The sequence below is a fragment of the Solanum verrucosum genome, unplaced genomic scaffold (assembly GCF_900185275.1).
Source record: "Solanum verrucosum unplaced genomic scaffold, falcon-dt-bn FXZP01000048.1, whole genome shotgun sequence".
NCBI classification, from domain to species: domain Eukaryota; kingdom Viridiplantae; phylum Streptophyta; class Magnoliopsida; order Solanales; family Solanaceae; genus Solanum; species Solanum verrucosum.
In genome coordinates this window covers 1,472,240-1,499,850 of record NW_026020157.1, presented here as the reverse complement: position 1 = coordinate 1,499,850, position 27,611 = coordinate 1,472,240, and the positions used below count along the sequence as shown (strand labels likewise).

At 34.7% G+C, this 27,611-nt stretch overlaps 1 protein-coding gene and 1 pseudogene across 1 annotated transcript in view; one reads left to right on the top strand and one right to left on the bottom strand.

The window, feature by feature from the left end:
- The window catches only part of LOC125828357 (target of rapamycin complex subunit LST8-1), a 1,170,163-nt gene that overhangs the window by 1,015,148 nt on the left and 127,404 nt on the right, over positions 1–27,611 (bottom strand). The window lies entirely within an intron of this gene.
- On the top strand, positions 15,383–21,444 carry LOC125828394 (F-box/LRR-repeat protein At3g48880-like; annotated as a pseudogene).

The window sequence follows — 27,611 nt, the reverse complement described above, 5'->3', positions numbered from 1 at the left end:
AAATAATAGTGGACTGTTGTGAGCCTTTTCTCTTTTCAAATATGGCAGGCCTTTGACCATTTTTCATACAATGTACAACAACAAAAACAACAACAACAACAACATACCCAGTGTAGTCTCACACAGTGGGGTCTAGGGAGGGTAGATTGTATGCAGGAAGCTCTAAGGTGAGGTAGAGAGAGTGATTCCGATAGAACCCCAACTTAAGACAAAATCATTCTAGCAAAGAAACATAACGGAAGCACAAGATAAAATAGATAGTAAAAAAATAGTACTACAACAAAATAATACTACAAACGAACTACACGAACTAACAGATAGTAAAAGAAATCGTTAAAAAACAAACTACAAGAGTAGTCCTACGAGTACTAGTAAGGGCAATAAGACAAAGCACTCCTGCCTACCAGTATGGACACACTCCTACCTACTAACCTTCTACCCTAATTCTTGTCCTTCCCACCTTTCTATCTAAGGTCATGTCCTAAGTAAGTTGCAACTGCGGCATGTCCTGTCTAATCACTTCTCTCCAATATTTCTTTGGTCTACCTCCACCTTTTTTTTCCGTACAATGTATGACTCTAAAACTCTCATATAGCTCATTTGCCCTCTTTCTCAAAAACAAAGAAGAAGAAGAAGAAATCCTAGTTCTCACATAAGATTTTTTTTTTGAACTGGTTAACATCTATTATAAATAAGAAATACACCTAACCAATAGTGTATTTCAGTAGTTATTACAATAGTAGTTAAAGGAAACAAAACCTACCACCTATAAACTGTCTAAAACATGTGTAATGTCCTCTATCTCCTTAGAAAGTTCATGGATACACCAAAAAATAGAAAATCACCAAGCAGTTCATTTTCAACGTCTGGAAATATCTTCAAAACACCTTTGATTTCTCTCCTTCCATTTTGTCCACTAGATGCAAGCAGAGACAATCTTTCATCTCTCCTTGTGTCCTCATAGGTTACCATTTCTATTCCAGCATGCTAGAACTTATGATGTACTTCTTGGCATAGACCACCTGATACCCCTCAATTTGATGAAGATCTGCTAAAGTTATTTAGTCACTTTACAATGTAAGAAAAAATGATTTATTGTCTCTGTTCCAGTTTCACAAAAAAACACGTAGAACATAACTGACTGCCCTTTTTCACTAGATTATCATGTGTTAGAACAGTGTGCTTAGCCACTAATTAGGTTAAAAATGCCACTTGTGAGGTATCTTGACTTTCTTGATAATCTTCCAATGCCATGATTCAGATATTGGTACTGAATTGTAAAAATATTTGTGGGATTATTTCACAATACATTTCCCTTTCTTGTCCTTCATCCAAAGTAGAGTGTCCTCATTTATGGAGAGTTTTTGGACTGTTCAATTATGTCATATATTTTTTTTAATGACTTAAGTTGTTTCATTACCGCCATCAAGAAGATGCAAAGAGTACAAAAGTAGATATGCTAGCTCCATTCATGATAAAGGTTAAGACTCGGGAGCTAGCCACAAAATCAAAAAATCTAGAGAAGACTTAAAATTGACTATGGATAGTCTAGAGTTAAAGTTCTAACAAAATCTAAGAAAGCCGTAGAACTATTCATTCATAAACATGGGCAAGCTGGCCATATACAAAAAAAAAATCAAAATTTAAAAAATCTAAAAAAATTGATTCTCTACAAGATCCACCCATTCTTTTATACAACAATGAACTTTATGGGTGCAACAAAAGAAAATAAGGGACCGGAGGCTATTCCTTCCCTGAGAAAAACTCGATTCTACCTCTCAAAAGCTCTCCAATTTTTCTCTTTCCAAATAACCTGCATCAACGCAACTGGGATCAAATTCCATGCCTTATGTCTTTCCCACCTTTTTCTGCTTCTTTAAAAAACATCAAATCTTTTTCACAATTTTTGGCAATGCCTAAGAAGTTCTAAACAACCAAAGAATGTCCCACCATAATCTCATGGTAAAGGCAATGAATAAGAAGATGATACACTTCTTAACCTTCCTCCTTATACATGTAACACCAGATAGCACATACAACCTTCTTCTTCTTATAGTTTTTTGCTTTCAAAATCACCCCTCTATCTGCTAGGCGCTAGCCAGGAGGAAAGTCACACCTTCCTCAGCACTTGCAGTGTCCATATTGCAACACATGGAAACACATCCTCCTATCTGATGAAAATTTTCTCATTTTCTTTTAGATGAAGTAAGAATATTATTAACATGAGAATTTCTGAGCCCATATACAAAATGTATACCAAAAAGTAGAATTTCTTATAAAAATACATGATTTTCTTCAAAAGGCACCCAGTCATCTATTTAAAAAGTAACTTTATGGGTACACCAAAAATAAATAAGGAGAAAAGAGGCTATTTCTCAAGTAATTTCTTCTAAACAGCTAGACAACTCATAGTAATTTTTTGTTGGTGGAGCAAACAAACCATGTTTTGAAATTCTCCAACTTCCCAATTTTGTGAATTTCTTCTAAACCTCAAATCCCAAAACACTTCGCTCCCTTGTTTATTCCATAATTGTATGATCAATATCCTTCATGGTAAGAACGCCTATACATGATAGGGAAAGAAAGACACAAAATATTGTTTCCACACCACCTATGATCCCCAAAACTAACCGTAATCCCTTCCCCATTCGAAAAGAAATTATTCTCATTGAACTCTTCCCACCCCTTCAAAAAATTTCTCCATAACCCACAACCATTGGGAAGTGCTGCAATTTTTTTCCTCTACCCCCCTCCCTCCTTCTATAGCCTCGTACTTCCTCGCAGACATCCCTTTCTAAAAAACATTAACCACTACCAAATCTACATAACCACTTTCCTCAAAGCACCTTATTAGAGACCCAAAGATCTTTTATTCCAAGACCAACCAACATTTTTGTGTGGTAACTGACTTCTAGTTTACCAAATAAAATTATTTTCCCCTCTCGAGTCATTCTATACAAAATTTCCCTGCATTTTTTCCAACTTCTCTGTTGGTGATACTAACACTTGTAGCAAGGACAAGAAATATGTAGGAATGCTTGACAACGTGCTCTTAATTGACACTTCTTCTCCCCTTTGGATAAGTTCCTCTTCTGCTAACCTGAAAGCCTTTTTTCTAACCTCTCTATCAATGGATTCCAAACCTCTCATCCTGCTCCTCATGTCAGCAACCATCTCTGAAGCATAGCAGGAAGGTTGGGTGAACTTAATATTGTACTCATGAACACTCATAGATTCCTGCTTAAGAGTGAGAAATTCTCGTACCTTTGCTTCTGTCAATTCATGGGGAAAGAAACGCCCCAAAAAGGCCTCCTCAAACATAGTCCAACTCATAAGTGGTTCACCCTCAACACTATTCTTCTTCCATTGATCAAATCAAATACTAGCGACACCCTTCAATTGGTATGCAACTAGTTCCACCCTCTCAGCATCAGCAACGTGCCTAATTTTGGAAATCTTCTAAAGCTCTTCAACAAAGTTTTCCGGATCCTCAGTGACACTTGAACTAGTGAAGCTTGGAGGATTCATCCTTAGGAACTCACAGATTCCAGACGTATCAACCACATCCTGTCGAATCCCTCTTTTTTGCCCAACATGATTGGTCACATCTTGACTCAACATCGTGATAGCTTCTCGAAACTAAGCATTAGTGACCTCTCCTTAGGGTTGAACTTCTGGTGCAATTGGTACCCCTTGATCCTGTGGTTCAACATTCCCCCTAGCAGGACGACCTCTGACAGCTCTTCATGGAGGCATTATCTGAAAAGATCCGCGCAAGCACGAATTAGAAGGAAACTTTTATAAAGATAAACTCTATCGCACGAAAAGAATATGAAAGAAGTGAGATAGTTCCTAAATGTTGTAGCCTCTTAATTATAGATATGGTGTGCTTCACACAGATAACTAGGACTCTACAGACACATCTTCATAAACACCCTAGGGCTCTTGAACTCTGTGCTCTGATTCCATGTTTGTCACACCCCAAGCCTACACCCTAGGTGTGATTGGCACTCGAGAACCATTTCTGACCCTAAGCGAACCCTTGGCTTGGCTTACTACTCAATGGAAAACTTCACTCAACCAAGATAAGCTCATGAAATAACTTAGAATGTTATAAAGGAACATTCACTGGCCAATAAGGCAACTCAAATCTTATAACAAAACAACTGAAATGACTAAGACTAGTGAACTAATAATGTCTAATTGTCTATGAAGCCTCTAATACTATGAGGGATGTCGGGATAAGACCCTCGATCATCCTAACAGCTGAAATAACAAAGCAATAAAAAGGGATCCTCCGGAAAGCAACTAGGCTCACCAAATGACTCTAAAATGCTCAACTAGATCAACGAAGCGCTAGATACTAATCTTGGTCTCCTGTATCTACAACATAAAATGATGCAGGCCAAATGGTGTCAGTACATTGAATGTACGAGCATGTGATGGGAAATCTAAACAACACATATGCTTGAACTGGAATTTGAAAAAAACTCTTACCTCAACTTTACTCAACTCATGAATACTCAACTCAATGCAGAAATAAACAACAGTAAATATGCATTTTATATAAAGCATTTAAAATAGTAGATAACATCTTAAAGTATTGGAAAATATAATAATATCTCATTTGTATATAAAAATACAAAAATAAACTCTACCAGGGAGATTCTCTAACCGACAACCATCACTATGAGCTATGTGATGATACATCGTCTCACCCACGCTGCCAGAACTGTCCTATAACTTGCTAGGATATAGAACAACTCAACTAAGTGGATCCACTAAGCTATGCTTAAAATCATTAAGGAATCATCTACAAAGTATGATCCTTTCTACCCACGTTGGAAACATGGTTTATGGAGACTTGAGTTATTATGAACTTATCCTCATATCGGTGCTCAATACTACTCCAAAAATATGCCCATCTCATGTGTTTAAAAACATAACTCTTTCTCTGTGGGTTGAGATTATTACTCAAAAACTAGCTCAAAAGCTCTCTTGGAAATCGGTGTTTCTCTCTTGTTTAAATGCAAAAACATTTACTCTTTGGAAATACTTAGTTCCCATACAATATTTTAAAGAAAATGAACTTCACTCTTACTCTTACTCAACTCAATGCTCAAGTCTTAAAACAAGTTTAAAAACATTTGTAAAAGTCTTTTGAAATGACTCTAAGAATTCTCTACACTTGGCTCTTAACTTTCCTTGAATTTGAATTTATGGATTCAAGGTTATGATTCATGTTTATGGATGATTTCTAGATGTTTAGAAGTCATTTAGAGTAGTTAGAATTGATAGGAAGTGTTAGTACACTATAGAAGGACTCAAACGGGATAAACGACAAAAATGGGTAGGGGAAGACGTCCCGGGCATCCTGCTGGCGCGGGGCGCCAGCCCCTAAAGTTAAGAGAGTATATTTTGGCACACTTATGGAGCGTTGTCCCAGCCCCTCTGGCGCGTCTGGGGATCGTCGCGCCAGCTTTTCCCCAGGTGTTCCCGACGAATTTTTCAACTCGTTTTCTGACCTTAATTTGACTAGATTCAATTATTTTTCTCAATTTCTCTTTAGATTCGGTTACCCAATACATGTACCCAAGAATCTAACTCAAAAGAACTCTTAAAATTGATAAGACTATCTCAAGAAACTCATCAATTCCATTCAATATCAAGAATGAAGGCAATTTCAAGAACACAATTCAGGAACATCAAATCCTCAACTTTTTAGGACAAAAATACACTGAAATTAACATGATTGGCACGTGGGTGATTGAACCCAGCTCTATGTGAACTCACATACCTCTTATGATTGAATCCTTGGCAAAATCCGCAACTAAAATCGCAAGAACTTGACGAATCTTGACCTTTTCTCCTACTTTCTCCTCTTGAGTTCTTTCTCTAAGAACCCTAGCTTGACATTTGAGTACATAAACTGAACCAAATCAGTTTAGACCCCTAAGTAATTACTAAAAACGAAATAACTTATTTGGGTAAGGAAAAGACCAAAATGCCCCTCTTAAATCTGGGTAACTTTTCTTATCTACACATCCTGACTTCAAACGGGAATATCTCCCTCATACAAACTTGAAAATTAGCAAACTCGATGGAGTTGGAAAGATAATTCAAACACCTTTCATTTGATATCTTGTAGGCCTCTTAACTCATCATGTACTAAGAGTTATGGTCGTTTGAAGTTGACCCAACACTCATACTTAACATAACTTGCCAAATTTCAGATTTTCATTATTTCCAAAAAAATAGTTCTTTCTAATTCTGGATCTTTCAAATGGTGGAGTGTTACATTGGTATAAAGGACTTCTGCTTGCTCTACCATTATTTTTTTTGAGTTCAACCATCTCTGAACTTAGACAACTGGCTTCCTCTTGAGCAAAATTGACATCCCTTAATGACAACTTCTCTATTAGCTTTTCATGATCTGAAGTCAGCTCAAATTTTTCTTGTAACATCCTTCAAATCCCCTTCTTAAATCAAAACATTACCATGATAAGAAAACTCAAATGTTAGTGTATGATAAAAGTGAAGGAATTAGATGAACTGAAAATGGTTGGGACATGTATTCACTTGAGTGCAAGCTTGAGTAGCTACACTAAACAAGCATGCAAGGTAAACCTCGTCCATCTTTCCTAGATATTTTTTTAGTAATCAATGGTTTTAAATAATTGGCCACCGCGTTTGATTCTAAAAGCATGTGAGCCTTTTCATAAACCCACCAAAGGTGATAATTCATTTTTTGTTTAGATGTTGCACCGAAGCAGGGAAGGATTTTGCTAGCCTGTATCTAGAAACAGAGGGCTTGAAAGTTTAGTAAGATTTGGCATCGGAGGTGGGGTCCGATAAATTCTAGCAAAAAAGGATAAGGTCGGCTTTTGAGGAGCAATGTAAGAGGATGGTAAGACATTTATCTCATTTGCCCAAATTTATTGTTGGTTGGAGAAAAAGTGTCACTACCCAAGACTATGTTCTAGACATGACATGGTACTTAGAATCTCAAGAGACTCCAAGCGAACCATATGGCATAACATGACACTAAGAAAGCACACATAACTGAGATAAAGAAATACGCGGAATCAAAGTCTCGAATGAAATCTCATCATAAAACTGAATCAGAGTACAAAGACCTTAATGCAAAAATTCTATTTTTGACAAGAAGCCTTTACTACATAATAGTGACTAGGACAAGCCCTTGCTCACTTGAACAATCTGCAAATGAAAGTAAGTCTTAAATGACACGAAGCATAAGTGTGGTCGTCCCCGAACCATTAAGACTCACCAAGTTTGATCAAGCTGATAAGATCCAATGCTAACCGCAGACTAAGTGATGTGTTTCATTCCTCGAAGCTCGCCCCTAGACATAAACACGGGACCTAGGATCACGAGTGACCCTAAGCTAACCCTGAGCTGGAATATCATAAGCAAACAAAATATATCTATGAAAAGATGAACTAATGTGGATTCTAAATAATGAGATAAATGAATAATGGGGAATACCCAATACTGGTCTGAATATATATAAAATTCTAAGAGTTTAGTGATATTGAGCAATCACTCAAAAACCAAAGCTGAATCTAAACTATGTCTGAAAAAGCCTCTAACTGACTAGAGTTACTAGGACATGTCCTCGCTAACCCTAGCAAAACTGAAACTGAAATGCAAGACTAAATCTGAAAACATGTCTACAGTCCTCGAAGTATGAGGACTCATCACTGAAGTTGCGGAATGTGGATATGATCTGGATGCTGAGAACCTGAACCTACATCATGAAAGGATGTAGCGCAAAGTATGTGTCAGTACTTGGAAGGTACTGAGCATGCAGGATGGATATAATCTGAACAAAACATATAAACTGAACAAAGCATACTGAGCAATGACATAATCTGAACATAATGGAATTACTGAGATATACTAAAAGCGAACTGAACTGAATGCAATGACCAAGTACATAACATGTTGAGAATGAATACTGAAATATAACTGAAAAACTGGTCAAATGCACTAGAGTATGACTGTGGGAGATACTAGTAACCGACATAACCACAACGTGAGCTAACCGTGGTGTCCGATGTATACACCCCATTGAAGGGTCCGATATACCTTGCCAGGGTATAAAAGCATAATGGGCGTGATCACTAAAACTGATGCCCACAAATGGGACTTAACCTACGGAGGCACGTACTTCCGGTACTATGAGGGTACACTGAAACCCTAGTCCACTCGGTGCTAAGTACTGACATGCAATACTGAATAACACAAAATACTGACATGCAAATCTGAGAATGTAACAATTATATATATTGATAATGTGACATTCGAAAGCTGAAGCATGTATATTTTTCTAACTGACCTAGCATGTGTAATTCATGAACTAAGAGAATCTACAAAGTTAGGGTTCTGAGTTTCATGCAAAGGACTAAGCAATGATTTCATGAAAACATGATAATCTGATTAGGAATACTCTAAGAGCTAAATCAAAACAACTATTTAAAGTTTTAGAAACCCTAGGTCTAAGAAAGATATAGTGAATCAAGAATTTGCCTGAATTCTATGGACCTACTGGATGAAAGGAATCCACTAGTGAAACCCCACGTACCTGGTGACAAATTTTGCGGAGAAATCATTCAATTTTGGGACTGGTACTGAAGAAAATTTGTTGTGTTCTTGGAGAATTTTGGGTCACCTCTTCCTCCTCTTTTTCGTTCTAATCTTGGTGAATTCTAGAAAATAATGGTTTAGGGTAAAATCTGACTAGAATAATAGGCTAAAACTAAAAAAAACGAAGTAGTTTAGGGATTAAATAATTAGGAAACGACCCAACTACCCCTACACTAAAAGTCGACTGGGTGAACGACAGACCGTAGGTTGATTAACGATCCGTACTGTTAGTCATCGTTTGGTGTCTAAAGGCTAAAGTCTAGGGGTTTAATCCATCGGCCTGGACCATAGACCGTGGTCTAACCTATGGTCCGTAGGTCTTGCCGTTGGTCAAGACTTGGCTGTTAATTCTGGGGGTTCTGAGGGAGCAGTTGAGGCGGCCCACCACCGACCCCACCTATGGTCCGTGGTTTGACCTACTATTCGTAGGTGGCCTCCATCGGTGGCACCTACAACTTCTGAAAAGCTAAAATTTGTTCTTTCTCGAATCCGGGGTGTTACAATGTGCGTCAGACTGTATATTATAAAACAATATAGGAACAAGAAATGTATGTGGTCAGCACTCAGAATGTACTGAATATGGGGAACGGTGTATGAGTATAACATGATGGCATGATGGACCTGAAAACATGATAATGCAATAACCAAGTAAACATAACATAAATATGATAATATGATTTCATAAAACATAGTACAAGGTCATGCACTCTTCTTTAAATAATAATCATAACATAAATCTTTGAGGAAGTCATAAATCTTTGTGGGAGTTGTCGTTAAAACCATGTGAGTTATAACATCTAGTTTAGTGTACTACTCCCACACCAATAAGAGAGTGCCCTACTTGCCAAGGTAAGAACCATAATCATGAGCTTAGTCGAATCCACTAGCGATTGTCTAATCGGGACATATTTTATGGGGGTACGTAGTTCTGGGACCTGGTAATCGCCACTAGTCTAACTCGATGCTAAGTAAACTCTCAACGGGAAACATGGATACTCATATTCATAATCTTTGAAATGGTAACAATCTAGTAATATCAAATCATTCATATATAATCATAAGAAAAGCTCCTTCAAAATTATTATTTTATAACATATTCATAAGAGACACATTAATTGAAAGCATCTAAATCATGATAGTCTTTGCAAAGTAAGAATTACTTCAATCGGAAGTATCTAAATCATGTCATTCTTTCATAAAGGAGGTACTTCAATCCAAAGCCTCAATTTTCATAAAATAATGATTGATGATTTATCCGAAAGCATCCTTGATTCATAAAATCTTTCATATCGTAATGCATGCACATCAACATAGCTTGAATCATATCATAAAATACTTGCATGACATGGGATCATGAAAATATCCTTGAAAATATTGAAATATGATCAAATGATGCATAATAAGATCAATCATAATGAATAAACTTGAAATCAATTGAACCTAGGGAAGAATCATGAAAACCCTAGAATTGGTTAAGAATTATAAAGTAGAATTTTAGGTTTCTTTGGGACTCAATCAGTGAAGAGGAACCAGTGATGAATTTCCCACATACCTTGATCAAATCCCTAATGTAAGTCTTCAATGGAGGCTTGGAATGCTTGAAACCCTAGCTTGCTTGGAGAGGAAGACTTGAGAGAAAATTGGAGTTTGAGACAATGAAAGTGAGTTGGTTGGGGTTTGGATTTTAGAATTAGTTATAGGTCTCCAAAATAAGCCTAAAATGATGTAGTATAAGAATTAAAAGGCTAGGAAAATACCCAAATAACCCTAAGAATTAACTACCGAACACACTCCACAGACTCTATCTACGGTATGTACCCTCTTCTATGATCCGTCATCTCTTGTATTGTCCATGTAGCCTCCTCGTAGAACAAGAGTTTTGAAACCACTAGTAATTTTTACGAACCGTATTTCCTTCAACGGTCCATATGGAGCCTTCGTAGAATACAATACTGAAATTCCATGTTTCTGAAGGCTACAACCACGAGACCAACTACGGATCGTTAATCCATCCATGAGCATTAGTGGTGGCTTGTATGATTTGATCTGAGACTCAACATTTTTTGAACTTCCAAGGCACTGACCACGATTACCATCTATGAGCCGTAGAACATCACACGACTAGTACATTGGCTCATCCAGCTCTGCAACACCAACTTTATGTAACTTTTTTCTTTCCAAGTTACCTTTTACACTTTCGAGGTGTTATAAAAAGGTAGATGGAAAGGATATCCAATTGATTCACATTATCAATTTCCTTAAACAATCAACCAAATGTCTGAGTGTTGTGATCCGAGAGGGTGATGACCTTGAAAGAGGAAAATTGTCAGAAACCAATTTCATCACCATTGATGTTCCACAACTGTGAATTTCGTTTTTCCAGCCATTGAGGTAGAAAGGAGTGATTCTTCATCTTGATTAATGAGTGAGGCATGATTGTTTTTTCATATCATTTGCAACATAGATTTGGAGGCCACCATGTGCTCCTCAACCACGGTAGCCAATTTTGAAAGTCGCTTGTGTCTAAGAACTTGTTGAACTTGCTAATGGACTTTTGCTAGGGTAATAGAAAGCCTTTAGGTTCTCAGGTCAGAAAAACCCCTTGAAATCATGTTATAAGAAAGAAGTGACAGACATGTTAGCTAGTCCATACAAAATCCTGCAAATCATGGCGGGATTACAGATGATCCATACCAGTATAATGCCCAAATGTAGTGTTTCTATTGGACGGTGTACTATGAGGCCCAAGTGGAGCAATTTCGTTGGTTGATGTACTCTACTTATTGCCTATAAATTGCCGAACTATTCTCTTGCAAATGGGTTGAAATTCTTACAGTACAAGGCATTATATTGATATTTGCTCAACCTTAAGCTTTCTTTCACCCTTTTCTCGTTTAAGGCAAATTCAAAGAAAACATTCGAACTGAAACCTCCGATTCTGGAATCAACACTCAAAGTTGCCACCGGAACTACAGCTGCAGCAACAACACTTTTGATTTTACAGATTTGTTCGCTAATTTAATTAAATTGTTGTTCTTTACACACTTTCAAAACTATGTATTTACTTAATCTCTATTTTACTTGTCAATCAATCTGCATGACCTTAACCTTGTCACAAATTTGACTCTTTTCTAGTAAACAAAAACGTGTATGTTTTTTCCAAAAACCTAAATAATAAAGTGAAGAGTGATTATGAAAATGTATACTAAGAATTATTTTTCTTTCTGTTTAAAATCCCGATAAGAGTTAAGAAAAAAAATAATCTGTAACATTAGTTCACCTTCACAAAGAGAAATTTTAATACAAATATTTTCTATATAGAAAGAAAGAGAAATTCTTTTTCATTTGTCTAAACCATGTAGAAAAGATGGTACTTTTAACTATTCTCATAGTAAGCTAAAAAAAATTAAAACTGTTGACCAGAATTAAGTTACCGTAGGTGTAGATATGATGGCACTTACATTTGGATGCTCTCAATTAGATTACAGTTTGATAGTCGGCACCTGCCAATGTGTGGGGCTTATTATCGTCATTTTCCTCGTATCCGAATCTCACTCATCATCATAGCTACACTATCATCCTACATTTTCACCCAGTTTGTTTTTACACACTATTAAAGTGAACTAACTATCCAACCTTTGTATGCCATTCACAACACTTCACCTATGTTCTGAAGACATGTTCTAAATCTCTCTTTCTTTTCCATTTCTTAAGGTTGCTTTTCTGTTTAAATTTTTATTCGAGTTTGATCTTGATTCCATAAGTTGTGTGAATATTAAAAGAATTCGGTGTATACCTTGCAAATCTTTCTTTTCCCCTTTTTTGGCACTTGATGGGATTGAACTATAGAAACAATTGAGTTTTGCCCATACAAGTTTGAATTTATGCTTATCTGAATTTTGCTTCTTGGTTTTCACTATTTCAATTATTAGTGAGGTATGACCAAATGCAGATCTTTTTTTTTCTTTAAGTTTGAATCTTTGTCGAGATTGGTTTTAATTTACTTGTGATTTATCATTTTGTTATCGCGACGATTTTCATTTCTCGTTGTGATCCAATCGAGAATGTAGCTTTTTTTGGAAAATTATTGCAGCTTTTTTTACTTGCGTATGTTAAATGAAAATGGTGCCTCAATTATTCCTTTTCTAATTACAAAGAGAAAATTGGGTTTCGGGGAATCTAACTTGTGAAATCTAGATACATGATTAGTTGTTTGAGAGATTGATGGGAAATATTTTTTTTTATTATTATTTTGACAAAGTAAAAGGTTTCACTGAAAACATCCAGAAGATGCAAAAGAGAAGAACATTTGAGGTTTCAAATTTATGAAAATAAAGTTAGGAGAACAACTTGACAAAATCTCAGAATTAAATTTCCTCACATTATTTGGAAGGCAATTGAAAAATGTATGTATATTGGGTTGAAGGGATATGTTGTATTAGGTAGAATATTCATGATCTTATCTTTAAAGAGAAATCATACATCACTGGCAAAGTTGAGTAATAGATGGCTTTATAGACATGGACCTTCCCCCCCGAACACACAAAAAGAGAGAGAGAGAGGTGTGGGGTCATTTGTTTTTTTTTTATTGAGAATGGTAGACTTCACTTTTATATGTCCCCAAGTATACTGCAAAGTGTAGTTCCTCATCACAAAAGTTGTCACTTAATAGAATCCTAATAAACCTAATTACAGTCAATCAATTCCATTAAAAACATCTTCTGTGCGATCTATAACTACTTGTTTACACCAAAAATAATAAAGGCCTAAGCAGTCTGCCCTAATCTTATGTATGTTGCGCTTTTGGTCTTCAAAACATCTATGATTCCTCTCTTTCCGTTTGTCCAGCATATACATGCAGGGACCATCTTCCATATCTTCTCCTTCCTCACTACATTGCCATCTCTATTCCAGCTTCTTAGCACTTCTTTGATTCTCCCAGGTTGCACCCACATGATCTTCCTCTTGTCGATGAACATTTGCCACAACTAGTCTGTCCATTTGCAGTGCAAAAAGAGATGGTTGACTCTCTCTTCGAGTTCTTCACATAGGTAGCATCTAGAGCAGAGGTTAAATTTCCTCTTGTTCAGGTTTTCATAATTGAGGACTGTTTCCTTTTCCAATAACCACATAAAATAATTTACCTTATAAGGATTTTTGGTTTTCCAGATAAATATCCATGGCCACCCTATCTCTTTGATATTTGTTCCTGTCAAGTCTTTGTAAGCTGACCTGACAATAAAAATACTTTTGCTATCCACCTTCTACACCAAGTTGCCCTTCTATTCTGTAAGATGAAGCTTTGAGGGATTGTATTCTGAAAAACTTCTATACTGTTTATTCCCAGTCATTGAGGTTCCTTCTTAGAAGGAGGCTCCACCGTTGTTCTATCCATAGGTCTGCCATAGTAGCACCTGAAATTGTCATATGTTGTATAGCTCAAGAAAAGTCTTCTTCAAAGGACATTTCCCAGACCATATATCCTTCTAGAAAGACATCTTCTCTCAATTTCCATCCTTGCAAACTGTTCTGTAAGAGGTGTATCCTGGATTTTGAGAAGATGGGTGCACTGTACTGTCATTTGGTTTGATATCATAAAATTTTGTGATATGCAAACTGTTATCTATACTATTATAAAATAATATCATTCAATTTACAACTGTTATTTATAAGTCTCATACCTTGCAATGAACCATAACAAACCACCAAGCTCTCGTCCTCCATGATCGTGCGATAGAAACAACTAGTCTTGAGCGAACACTACAATACCTGCATCACCATTGATGGCACGATGTGTACGAAGAGTAGTGGGTGGCTATCATACCCTTTGTATAATTTAGGGAGAATCACACCCCAAAAGCTAGCTATTAAAGTGGAGAGCCCAAGGTTATATAAGCCCCACAACGACACATTTCAGTACCGATGTGGGACTCAAGTCCCATTCATATTTTGGTGCTTTTAGGTGCTAAGTTTTAATCTAAAATTACTTATGTTTTTTTAGCTTTTTATTGGAAGAGGATTGACGATCCATCAGTTTTACTTGCTAATTTAGCTTTCAATTTAGAATTTAGTCATATACATATCCCGCTACTAACTATCATTGGTTATGTTGTTGAAAACTTGTTATCAACACTCTATTTCTCCCAATTTATATGACACTCTATTTTTGGACATTACAAAATATTTGATATCATTTCTCTTATTAATTCCTTACTGTAAGGATAAACTAGTATTAGGTTGATAGTTAAGTTACAACAACACTTCGTTATTCAGATATGAGATCATCAGAGTGAGTTCACATAGATCATTCGTATGTCTAGGCTCTATTTCCACATTAATAGTGTGATAGTCTGATAGACGAAGACACAACACATAAGTTAAAGCCTTACTGTTTAAAAGGAGTGGTATGTGATAAGGAGATACATATCAGCATGAAAGATAGGTTTTATAAGAAAGTTGTGAGACCAATGATGGTGTATGGCATGAATTTTTGGTATCTATGGTCCGACATATCAAACAAAATGAGTGTTGTTAAAATGTGAATGGTATAATGGTGTGTGGTCATACAAAACTAGACAATATAAGTGATGATTATGACAATGTACAAAAAGCACATGTAGAAGATAAAAGGAAAGAAGGCCCTGAATTATAGTTTAGAAATGTCTACATTAGAAGTTCAAATGCAACAGTGTAATACTATGATGGTTGAATGATAATGGATGAGATAAACAATTCAATTACATGGACAAAGTTGTCTAAAGGGACTTACAAGTTACAAGTTCTTGAAATTCTTGTTGAATTAGCAAAATACAAAATATAAATGAAGCACAAGATCCATAGTAATTCCAGTTAGGATTAAAGTTTATTTTATGTTGCAACACTTATATTAACTATGTTGTTTGCCAGGAGTCCTTTTTGTTTATTATTGATTTACGTTTCGGTAGAAAATATAAATAACCTTTAGTAATAGAGAATCCATAATAATTATCTTAGTATTTGAATGGAACTGCTACAAATGGAGCAGAATGGATATTGAGTGTTCCTATAGCCAACCTCAACTAGTTTAGCTTTTGATTCATACCTGTTGTAATGTACAACTCCACCTCAATCCCAAACAAGTCGGGGTTGTCTATATAGATCCTTAATGTCCATATCACTTCATTTAAGCTAGTTGTTAAGTAGTATTGAAAATTTCAATCCGGGTAAAGTGGAATGGTTGCAAAGGAACCATACATTTGGGATTAAGGCATAGTTATTATTGTACCCTTACTGGTATTGTTTATATATCTTTGACAAGTCTTAGGAATTCAATCAACGAATAGAAGTAAAACTTTGACATGATGTTTTTTACTTTCACCTGACTTTATGACTAGTACTACTTTAGTATCTTTTAACTACTCTTTGCTAAAATATAGTTCCGACAATGTTACATCCTCCTTTTTGTATCATTTTGCTTTTGATAATGACTATTTTTATCCAAAATGTGATACTTCCTACAGCTATGGCAAAAAAAACTTAGTTCTCCGTCGTTATCTACAACCAACTTAAGATCCAGTTCATATTTTCGTAGTTTCTTCACTTTGGGCATTCAAGTACTCCTCAGACGTATTTGTACATTCTTCTATGTTTCTTTGTATTGCAGGGCTTTACTTTTTGTTCTTCATGGTCTGAGTATATTCACAAGAATAAAAATGGCAATCAACAACATTAATTTGACGTCAGAAATTCAAATATTCTTCATGGATCTGGAGAAGTAATAACCTTTCTTGTTTCTACAGGAGTTTAGGAGATTGAAGTTTTTGTGATAGAGGGAGGAGATTTTTCTGATAGGAGATGGGAGGACCTTGATAATAATATCTTGGTGAAGGTACTCCAGTCTTTTGACCTTTTTGAATTGTCTGCTGGACTTGCTCATGTTTGTAATGTATGACAATTGGTTCGTTGTGATCAACTTCTCTGGGAGACGCTGAAGTTGTCGGTACTAAAATCTAACTTCATCAAAGAAAATATTCACTTCTTTTCCTAGAAATTTAACATTTTATTTGGAAGTTAGTGTATGTCCTTGAAAATTTCAAATCCAACTTGAACTTATATTTCAAATTTGAAACAACTTATAACTTGGTCTTCCACTCATTTTACACTTTTGAACTTGTTTCTCAAATTTGAGAACTACATTCAATCTTGAATATATGGCCAAATGCCTACTTATTTTGGAGAAGAAAAAATTACTGTAAAAATGAATAAGATTCTCTCTAAAATAAGAGAAATATTAAATATAATTCTATATTGGATAGAATTTACCAGTCAATTTTAACTTTGATTTTAAGAAAGAAAATTAAGGTAAGTCATAAGCATAGTATATTTATTTTGCATAAGGCATAAGCTTCCGTTCAAGTAATGAAATGCACTAAATGAGGTAAATCAGAGAAAATGTCGGACCTCATAAATGCTCTTTTTGACTGTCACTATTCGTATCAATTGGACTACAGTTCAAGGTTTAACTACAATACCCCATAATTTAAGGGATGAAATGATAAAATGTGAATAGTTTAGGGAGTTAAAAATTAAAGGTATTAAGTCAAAAGAAAATATCACTTTGATCTTCCTTTTTTTGTCATCTATAAAAAAAAACAGGTAGGATGTCTCCGAAGCATAAAATGAAAAAAGTATCAACGACTGCTGACCAGAATCAAGTTAGAGGTGTGAATGATATGATGGCACTTCCATTTGGCAGTGAGGAGTTGTAGGTACTCTTTATTATTAAAGTCTGACAGCAGACACCTGCCAATGCATGGGGGATTTTATGGTCATTTCCTCTTATCGGAATCTCACTCCTCATCAAAACTACACTATCATCCCACAGTTTTCACCCAATTTTTTTTCACACACTGAAGTGAACCAACAATCTAAAGGCATGTGCTTAATCTCTCTCTTTGTTTTTTCCTTACATTCTTTAAGGTGGTTTTCCAGATTAATTTTTGACTCATGTTGGATCTTGATTCCAAAAGTTGTGGGTGTCAAGGGAATTCAGTGTACACCTATTGGAACTATTGTTTTCCTTTCTCTGGCTATTTGATTTTTTCCCTTACAGATCCTAATTCAAGGTTGTCTGAAGTTGTACATCTTGGTTTTCTGCATTTCAATTATTAGTGTGGTATGATCAAATGCGGATTTTCTTGTTATTAACATTTAATTTTTTTTGAGATAAAAAAAGATTTAAATGTTAATAACAAGAAAATTCGCATAGAGATGGTTTCTGACTTCTAGAATTGTAGTCATTTTCTGTTGATTGAGAATATAAATATCTAGAACTGTTGTCTCAAAGGTATTTGTCCCATCCAATATCATTCCAGAACAAGGTTTTTGTCCCATTTCCAACATTAATAATAAATTACTCCACATTCTTGACCACTGATTTCTAATAGTTCTCCATAGACCCACACCATAATGGAGTATTAACCTCCTTAGTAGTCCATGATCCTTCCTTTCCATATCTTGCAGTGATAATGTCTTTCTACAAGCTTTGATCATTTGTTGCTAGTCTCCAAAGCCATTGTAACAGAAGGTTCTTATTGTGGGATTTCAAATTCATAATTCTCAAACCCTCCCTCTTTTTTGTTGATTATGACGGCATCCCACTTGACCAAATGAAATTTATTTTCTCCTTCTCCATTACCTAATTTGCAGGAGTCCTAGAAATACTGCAGAAGTCCTAGCATGTTGGAATAGAGATGGAAATAGTCAGGACACAAGGAGAGATAGAAGATTATCCCTGCCTACTCTAGTGGACAATATGGAGGGAGACAAATCAGAGATGTTTTGAGAACAACAACATCCCTTTCCAAAGACTTAAAATGAACTGTTTAGTGACCTTTTACTTTTGGTATATACATACTGTACCTAAGGATCTGGGGGACATCACCTATTCTTAGATAGTTTATGTGGGAGATAGGTGTTTAGATTCTTATTAACAATCCCTCGATACTTTTGATGTAATTACTACAGGAGTCCACTATAGTCTATTGGTGTACTTCTTTATAATACTAGTTAACTTTCTCAAAATAAAAAAAAAACTCAATTTCCCTCCCAATTTTTTCTATGGACTCTAGTCAAAGTATCCGACATGGATTGACCTTATTCCACATGTATCTTGAGTAATATTGATGTTCCATAATTGACCGTTTATACTTCAATTGATACTTTACTCATTTGAGAAACATGATGGATGGTGAGAATTCTAATTTGTTTATGAGAAGAAGACAAGAACCACAGTGAATTCAAGTTCTCTTCCTATCTATTATTTAAGTCCTTGGATGAATATTCTGCATCCTGAAATATTTGTACTCCTATGTTCTAATTTATACGGCTCTTTTCCCATTTTAGAATGTTCCATATTTTTTGAAACATCCTATTTATATAATTATGACCGGTTTAAGAATTTAAGATGTATAAATTATTTCCTCTTTAATTTTAATGTGATATCTCTATTCAACCATTAATTTATTAGTTTCTTCCATTATTAGTATAACACCAAACTAACATGTTAAATGTCTTAATCAGTTAAACATCTTCACAAAAAATGAAATGAACGAAGTACTTAAGAACATTAAAGGAATCCCTTCTGAATTATGTATACTTCAACCTGGATGATTGATTTAGAAATTTGATATTCATCAAGATTCCTAATATTTCATACTCATAGACTATCAATTTCATTCAGGACCTCTCACCTTTTCCTTTAAACATATTTTTGTGCTTTTAGGTTGTAAGTTTTAACCTAAAAGAACTATTTTTTCAGCTTTCGTCAAAAATGGATTGCAGATCCATCATGTTTTCTTGCTAGTTTAGCCTTCGATATAGAATTTAGTCATAGACGGACCCCCTACCAACTATGATTGGTTTTGTTGTTGAAAACTTTCTATAAATACTCCATTTGTCCCAATTTGTATGATGCTTTCTTTTACGACTTAACAAAATATTTGACATCATTTCTCTTATTAATTCCTTACTGTGAGGATAAACTAATATTATGATGACCGTTTGTTTGTCACAACACTCCTTTATTTGGATCTGGGATCATCAAAAGTGTCTAGGCTCATTTCCACATCAAAAGTCAATATTCTGATAAACCAACATGCAACATATAAAAATCTTATACTTGAAGTATATGAGTGTTATGCAATAAGGAGATACAAACCACAGTGAAATAGGTTTTGTAAGATAGTTGTGAAACCAATGATGGTGTATGGCTTGAGTGCATATCGAGGACTAGTTGTTGTAGAAATGTGAATGGTATGTTGGTGTGTGGTATAGGACTCCTCAATATCCATATCACTCCATTTAAGTTGCTATAAAGTTGAATTGTAAGTTTGAATCCGCATAGGGCAGAGTAGTTACAAATGAACCATACAATCTATTCTAAAATATTGAGATTTAAGGCATAGTTTTGGGAATCCTGGTACTCCTCAGATGTATTTGTACAATCTTCTATGTTTCTTCATATTGCAGAGGGTTAACTTTTTATTTTTCATGGTCTGAGTAAAATCATAAATTGACAATCAAGAATTCAAATATTCTTCATGGATCTAGAAAAGTAATAACGTTTCTTGTTTCTACACGATTTTAGGAGATTGAAGCTTTTATGATGCCATTTCAAATTCAAAAAAGATTGAAGTTGTTGTGATGGAAGGAGATTTTCCTATAAGGAGATGGAAGGACCTTGATAATGATATCTTGGTGAAGATATTTCAGTTCTATAACCTCTTCTAGTTGATATCGGTAATTCCTCATGTTTGGCGTGCATGAAAATTGGTTTGTTCTGATCAACTTCTCTCGAAAACGCTGGACTTGTCAATATTGCAATCAAATTTCATCAGATTTCGAAGGAAGTCGCATGTATATGTCAACAGTTCATCTCAAGAAAAATTAACCCGCCTCCTAAATATTTGCTTGAACAATGTGTATGTTAACGACAATCAGTTGACTTCGACTGCCGAGAGGTATTCCCCCTATAAACTTTCATCTTTCTATAGTATTATAATTATAACTTAAATCAAGAAACCATACAACAAGCATTGTTTCAGAAATATTAGATTCCCTATAATTTTACATTGTTCTTACAGGAAAAGCAACAGTTAATTATATCTCCTCTTTTTCAGGTGCCCACAACTTAAACACCTTGTTATGTCTTCTTGAAACAAAATAAAACACCAATCAATATGCAGGGCTATTCATAGATGGGAAGATCTTGAATCACTAACGATGCGTATTATAAAAAATCTTGCATATGTCATTGAGGAAATTGCCAAGAGTTGTAAAAAAATTTCTGAGCGCAAGATTATTGGGGCCGTGTGATATGCTATTTGCATTTACACTAGTATCATTTCTTCCAAACTTGAAAGTGTTGAGTGTGAGGTGCACGAGTTTATCTAAACCTGCTCTAGTTATTTTCTTGGAGGAGTTAAAAAAGTTGAAAGTGCTCAACATATCTCATTGCATAATTACTGAAAACCCTCCACCCGCACCGATGAATATTCTGACCAAGCTTGATGAATCAATTCTTGAAAAAACATCTAGGTTAGACAAATTCCTAACCTGCATGAGTGACTCATGCATCATGTGTCTGGGTACTCTAAATGATGAAGGGCTGATGTGGTGGTATAAGTATGAAGAAGACATCTGGAAAGTGGATGAGGTGAGATCTCTTGCAATTTGACAACTTTAAGAATGTACTGCTTCATTAGTTAAAGGTCCAGTAAAATGTGTAAACTTGTGTATATGAAACTTGATCATTGTTCATGAACACGAATCAACTTCCAGTTTGCTGGAGCAGCAAGTATTATCGTTTTGTGTTGTTTCATGTAGCACAATGCTACTTCGTGCTATTGTTTTGTATGTTTTGAGTCTATTCTCTTCGACAAGGTTCTTCGTGTTTCTAGGATCTTAAGCTTTTTGTTTCTGTACTTTTATAGTACACTATATATGATTGGCTAAGCTTTTGGAATGCTTTAAAGTGTTTATTTTCCCATAAAAATGCTTATTTAAAAAGGTGAGGTATTTGGTTAAATTTTTGGGATAGAATAAGCTTTTTTGAAAAGTAGTAGAATTTTGTTTCTTTCGAAGTTGGAAAAAGTAGGTCCCTTCAAAAGTGCTCTTTTTGAAAACACTTTTGAGAGTGTATGAGTGAAAATATTTTTTAAAAGTTTGGTCAATCAACAATTGTTGCTTAAAAGGGATTTTTTATATATTAATTAACAAACTATAGCTATGGAGCGTAGTTAAGTTATTTTTGAGTTGCTATGTGTGGAAGTTTCCCTATATTTTAGAACTCTCTTTTCTTGCCATTAATTTTAGGAGTCAATAATATAAAGATAATTACTTAATTAACGACCAAACCACTTTTTCAATTAACGGCCTTAATTAAATCATTCCCAATAGGAAAACCCTAGCTAGGAAATCATAAGCAATAGAGAAAAGTTGAAGCAGCTTCTTTTAAAGGTACACCACTATCTTGACTATCCTGTCGAATATCTTTTGATGGATTTATATATATATATAATACAATTGTCAGCTATTTTTAGTTTAACTCGATGAGTTAATTAGGTAAAATCTTCAATTTTTTATTTCGAAGGAAAAGAGTTGCAAAACATTCAAATTAAATAAAAAAAAAAGATGGATGTTAATGTGGCTACAGACATCCTGAGTAGGCTACCTATGCGGTCACTTCTATAAGTCAAATGTGTTTCGAAGTTATGGATGACATTGATTGTCAAGTCTTGCTTTTCAATGAAACATCTCAGTCATGCGAGGAATGACAAGAATTTCCAAAAAACCCTTGTTAACCAATGGTACTATGAATATGAGGAATTTTCCTTGTATTGTTCTTCTTTATCGTCAGTTCAACAGGTTGAGCAAGTATACAAACTTGATTGTCCTTCTTACTAGGGGTGTCAAAATAATATGAAAAAATCGAACAAATCAACTGAATCGTACCGAACAAATTTATATCATTTTAAAAATAAAATTATGGACTTTTATGTAAGTGTATATCCGTACTGAACAATTGAGATGGTCTTTTTAATTTATAAAAGAAGATCGAAAAATTCCCGAAATGAATCGAATAACCTTACATGTATGCAAATATATTTATATATTAACAATATGTTAAATTTTATATAAATGTATTTTCTAACATTTTTCAAATGTAAATATAACCTAGGTCCTAGACCTCTAGTGACGACTTTGGGCATTTGTCCATTAATTATCCTTTAATTAATCAATTTTTTTAAAAAGATACTATAACAAAAGTCATCAAACAATACGACAAAACTTATGAAAACACTTTTATTAAAAGTTTAAGATCAAACAATATAGTAACAAGGTTTTACATTCTTAGCTTCATGGTGAAGAATTGAAGTGCTTCTTCAAGAACACACTTGCGAAAAACTATTTTAATAATTTTGAGGTGGTAGTTTAAAAGTAAAAAAAATGAAAATTACCGAACCATACCAATACCAAAGAGAAACTGATATGATTGAGATGATTTTAAAGAATCTAATTTTGGTTATCCATTATAAAAAAAATCTGAGAAATTGGGACGGTATAATTTCTTCAAAATAACAGAGCGAATCGTCTCATTGACAACCCTGAAGTTCTAACAGTAAATCATGAAATTGGACATTATATTGTTGTTACCATGTTATGACGCTTATCAGGTTTAATAACTTTAAAGTACACTTCCTACCTTTGCTATGGAACCCGTATACGAGAGAATCAATAGTCCTCCCCTATTCAAAAATTTTCCCAAGGAACTATTGTAGTTGGAGATTGGAATATGACTCAACTAGTGATGACTATAAGATCCTTAAGATTGACAACAAATCATGCAGTGAAATCCTTGTGTTGACAATTGACTCTTAAAGATTAACGGATAAATATCATATTGACGTTCAACCTATGCTCACCGGATAAACAAATCTCGCTCTACTTTAAAATTTGCATAAATCTCATAATTAGCATGAAACATTAAAATTCTATTACAAAATGAACAAAATTAAACTACCTGTTTTCAAAATGCACAAACAAACCGATTGGGAGCCAATATAGATGGCAAAACTAATGAACATATATAATATAAAAATAATCAAATGTTAATACACAAATTCATGAACTATTCAATCTAAATTTGTTCAGCGCATAATCAAACAAATTCATAAATGGATAAGATTAAATTAGCATTTCAATGGTAAAGAATGGACCTTTATTGTTGATTATTTAGAGAAAGAATCATTTGTTGCAATTAGGTGAAAATACAACTTTTGAGAATTGAGATTATCAATGAGCCTTTAAACAAGCAACTAGAACTTCAAGTGACAATATCTATGAAAAATAGTGATACCTCTAATTCATATGTATTAGGTCTAGCTAGCTATATGAAGGAAAAACAAAAGAGACGTTGGGAGGATAAAGTTGAAGATTGAAAGGAATTATTTTTTGTAAAGGAGCGATAGGAAGGATTATTTTTAGAAGTTCATACATCATTACCCCATTAAAGTAAAAAATATTTTTTAAAAATACACTTGAACTTTGCGGGAGTCCTACTACCTGCTTAGACAATTTTAAAGTGTTATAAATATCTCACTTTTCAGCCACCCTCAATTGCAATAAAGGAAGTGCAATCATGCACCAATTATTATCTGCCACGTGTTAAATTTTAATTTTTAATTTTTATTTTTATTTTTATTTTTTCTTATTTTATTAACTTTATTTTCTTTTTTTTCCCTCTTTCTTCTTCTTTCTTCATTACTCCTCTTCTTGCTACAGTCCTCCATGGCGCCATTGCCGCAAGTCCTCAACTTGGCCTCCATCGGCAATCCTCCAGAGTAGCCTCCATCACGTCACTATTATAATCTCACCGACACAATTAATATCATCAAATTATTGTTAAATAAAAAATAAAATTACTAACAAATTATAAATTGAATATTAATAATCACCTCCAATCTATCATCTTTTGTTCAGTATTACAACAATTATGCAACGAAAATCCATTACGTTAGATGTAATGAAATTCTATAATACTCTCAATCGAAGAAATTTCTTTATTTACATGCTAAAGAACTACATATTTGTAACAAACTTTTTCTGTCGTTATAGAAAAGTCTATGGGGAAAGAAATTGGGCCAGAAAACTTTTTGTTAGTAACTTGAAAATTTCTAGCCTAGTTCAGATTTGAATGAAATCTGAGTCATGCGAGATCTAGGAAAATCTGATAATGAATGAGACATTCAATAATGAATTTGTTTACATGAGGGGATAGCCAAGACATTCAGGAACCCATACGACTTTACGGAATCAAAATCGAGCGAGTAGAACCCCCGAAACTGATCTTAGCATGACCAGTTAGTTTTTGAATGTCAAGGGTTGAAGGTGTATTATGAAATAGGGGTTTAAAACTTTAATTTTGACTCTCTATCCCCGTGCAAACCGCCAGGGTGGTATTTATCCCACCAGGGTGGGGCCACTGTGGCAGGTTGGGTCCCGCTACGGTGGGCCAGTCACGACTTAAGTTAGGATTAAACCCCAAAAAATATATATATATATGCAAGTTTCATTCTTGAGAGCTAAGAGACGACCCAGAGATATTTCTGTAAGGTTTTCCAGCTCTTCTAGCACTAAAGGTAAGAATTTTACTCCCCTAATCCATTTTTCGATCTGTAGAACTTAGATTCTTGGTTAATTATTATTTGGGGTGGGTTTTGGACTGAATTTGATGGTGGGAAAAAGCCCTAGTTGCACCTTAGGATCATGGGTTTAGTCTTGGGTTATTGGGTTTGTTATAATTCGGGTAATTAGACCTTAATTAATTGATCCTTGCATTAAATTGTTGTTTGTAGACCTAGAACAAGCGGAAAGAATCCAGAAAGGGAAGATTCAAGTGCTTTAAGGGGATTCAAACTTTGTTTCAAGGTTGGTGATGGTTTGATTTTTTGTTTGCGTGATGTATGTTGGTAATTGCTTCATTGTAATGCATGTATGTATGTGAATGAAGCCTTGTTGATCAAACCTAATGAAAAGAGTACGAATGAACAAATGTATGCCATGATTCAACACTTGATTGTATGATTATGAGAATGTACATATGAGTGCGATGTGATTGTGGTTGTGTTGAATGGATCGGGTGTCACGTTCTGACACACTAATTGGATCGAGTGTCACATTCTGATACTTATATTGAAGTGGGTGTCACGTTCCGACACACTAATTGGGATCGGGTGCCACGTTATGGTACACTAACAGTTTGGGTATAACTTCCATGGGAGGACCATTGAATTGTCATATTTACTTGTTATTGAGAATGTGGAATTGTACATTTCTCTTGAAATGATAACTGTGTATATATTATGTGCATGTCATGTTTACCTTGTTGTGACTGCTTATATATGTTTCGCTTACGGGAATAGCCGCGTGATCCTACAAGTACATTGTGGTTGTGTACTGATACTGCACTTGCTCGTTCTTCGTTCAGGACCCTTGTGCCCCGGCCCTTGATCAGATAAAGCTGCCCGCCTTATGACCCACAACGAAAAATGAGCCTTGCGACGAGACGCGGACATTCCCCATGCTGCGGTTCCCTCCGGTCCGTTCCCGGGTTGGGTTAGGGGAACATCCGAGCGATTGCCTTCGCATCTTCAGGCGGCTATTAGTAGACCTCAGCTAGGAGATTAATGATCGAGACCATATTTCAAGGATAAGACAGTTCTTTCGGGCTGCCATGGAGTCCTTCATTTCGTTTAGTCCACTTCCTTCAGACTCAAACTATTGTTTAGATACTTCTTATATTTGGTTGGGGTTGTACCCTTTGTCTTAGAGTTGTTGCACTTTAGATGCTTTGGTACATTGACTTTCAGTTCTAGGGGTTAACTTCTGCAATGGTTGATTAGTTGTTTGTTGAACTCCCGGAGTTTATAGGAACTCCACTTTATTTCTTCATTTAAACCTGCTTCTATATCTTTAAATGCATAGTATTTTGATTAAGTTGTTTAGTTTGGGTTGTAGTAATGGTTCTCCCACCGAACGGTTAGTGTGGGTGCCAATCACGACAGTCTGAATCGTGACAATAATAATTTATTTATTTTTAAAAAAAGAATAATGTTATTGAAGGAGGTTCACAATTATTATTATTTTTAAAAAAAAATAAGGGACAAAGAAGAAACGGGAACCAAGAAATGCAAGCAGACACGGAAAAAATGAGTGAAGTAAATGGGTCTTCTATGTTGAAGAAGATGGAGAAGAGCTAGTTGGTTCTTTTGAGTTTTGGTGAAGAAGATAGCAAAAAATAAAGAATTGAGAAAGTACAATAAAATAAATAAATGAAAAAAAATAACATTTCTAATTAAATAAATGCTTAAATAAATATTTATTTATTTTTTTGGCTCAGCTCACTTGCTATGAGAAAGTGAACTACGCTCTACATGCCACATAGGCACGTAATGGGACAATAAATTCATGTTAAATAAATATAACGGGGTAATAAGACCCCGACAAAGTTCAAGTTTCTTTTTAAAAATGAGGTCAATGGGGAAATTATGTATTTTCTCTTTTTAGAAAGAAAAAAGTAATGCTCTTTCAAGTAAAGAAAAGATTTTTGAATTTGGTAGAAATTTAGGCTTGTTTGCATTTTAAATTAAATTTACCAAAAGTATATTAAATTAGTAATTATAAAATTACTAAATAAAAGAAAAAAATATTATTAATCAACAAATGTAGTGTTGTTTTGATTGTTGTAATATTTTCTCAAATTATTAGAGTTTTTTTTTAAAAAAAACTTTTTAACGACTAATTTGAATTTATTATTTTGATAGTCAAATTTGTTTTTTTTACTTATTTTCTTGTAAACTTTATTATAGATGCTCCACCTTTTTTTTATATATACAAAATTTAAA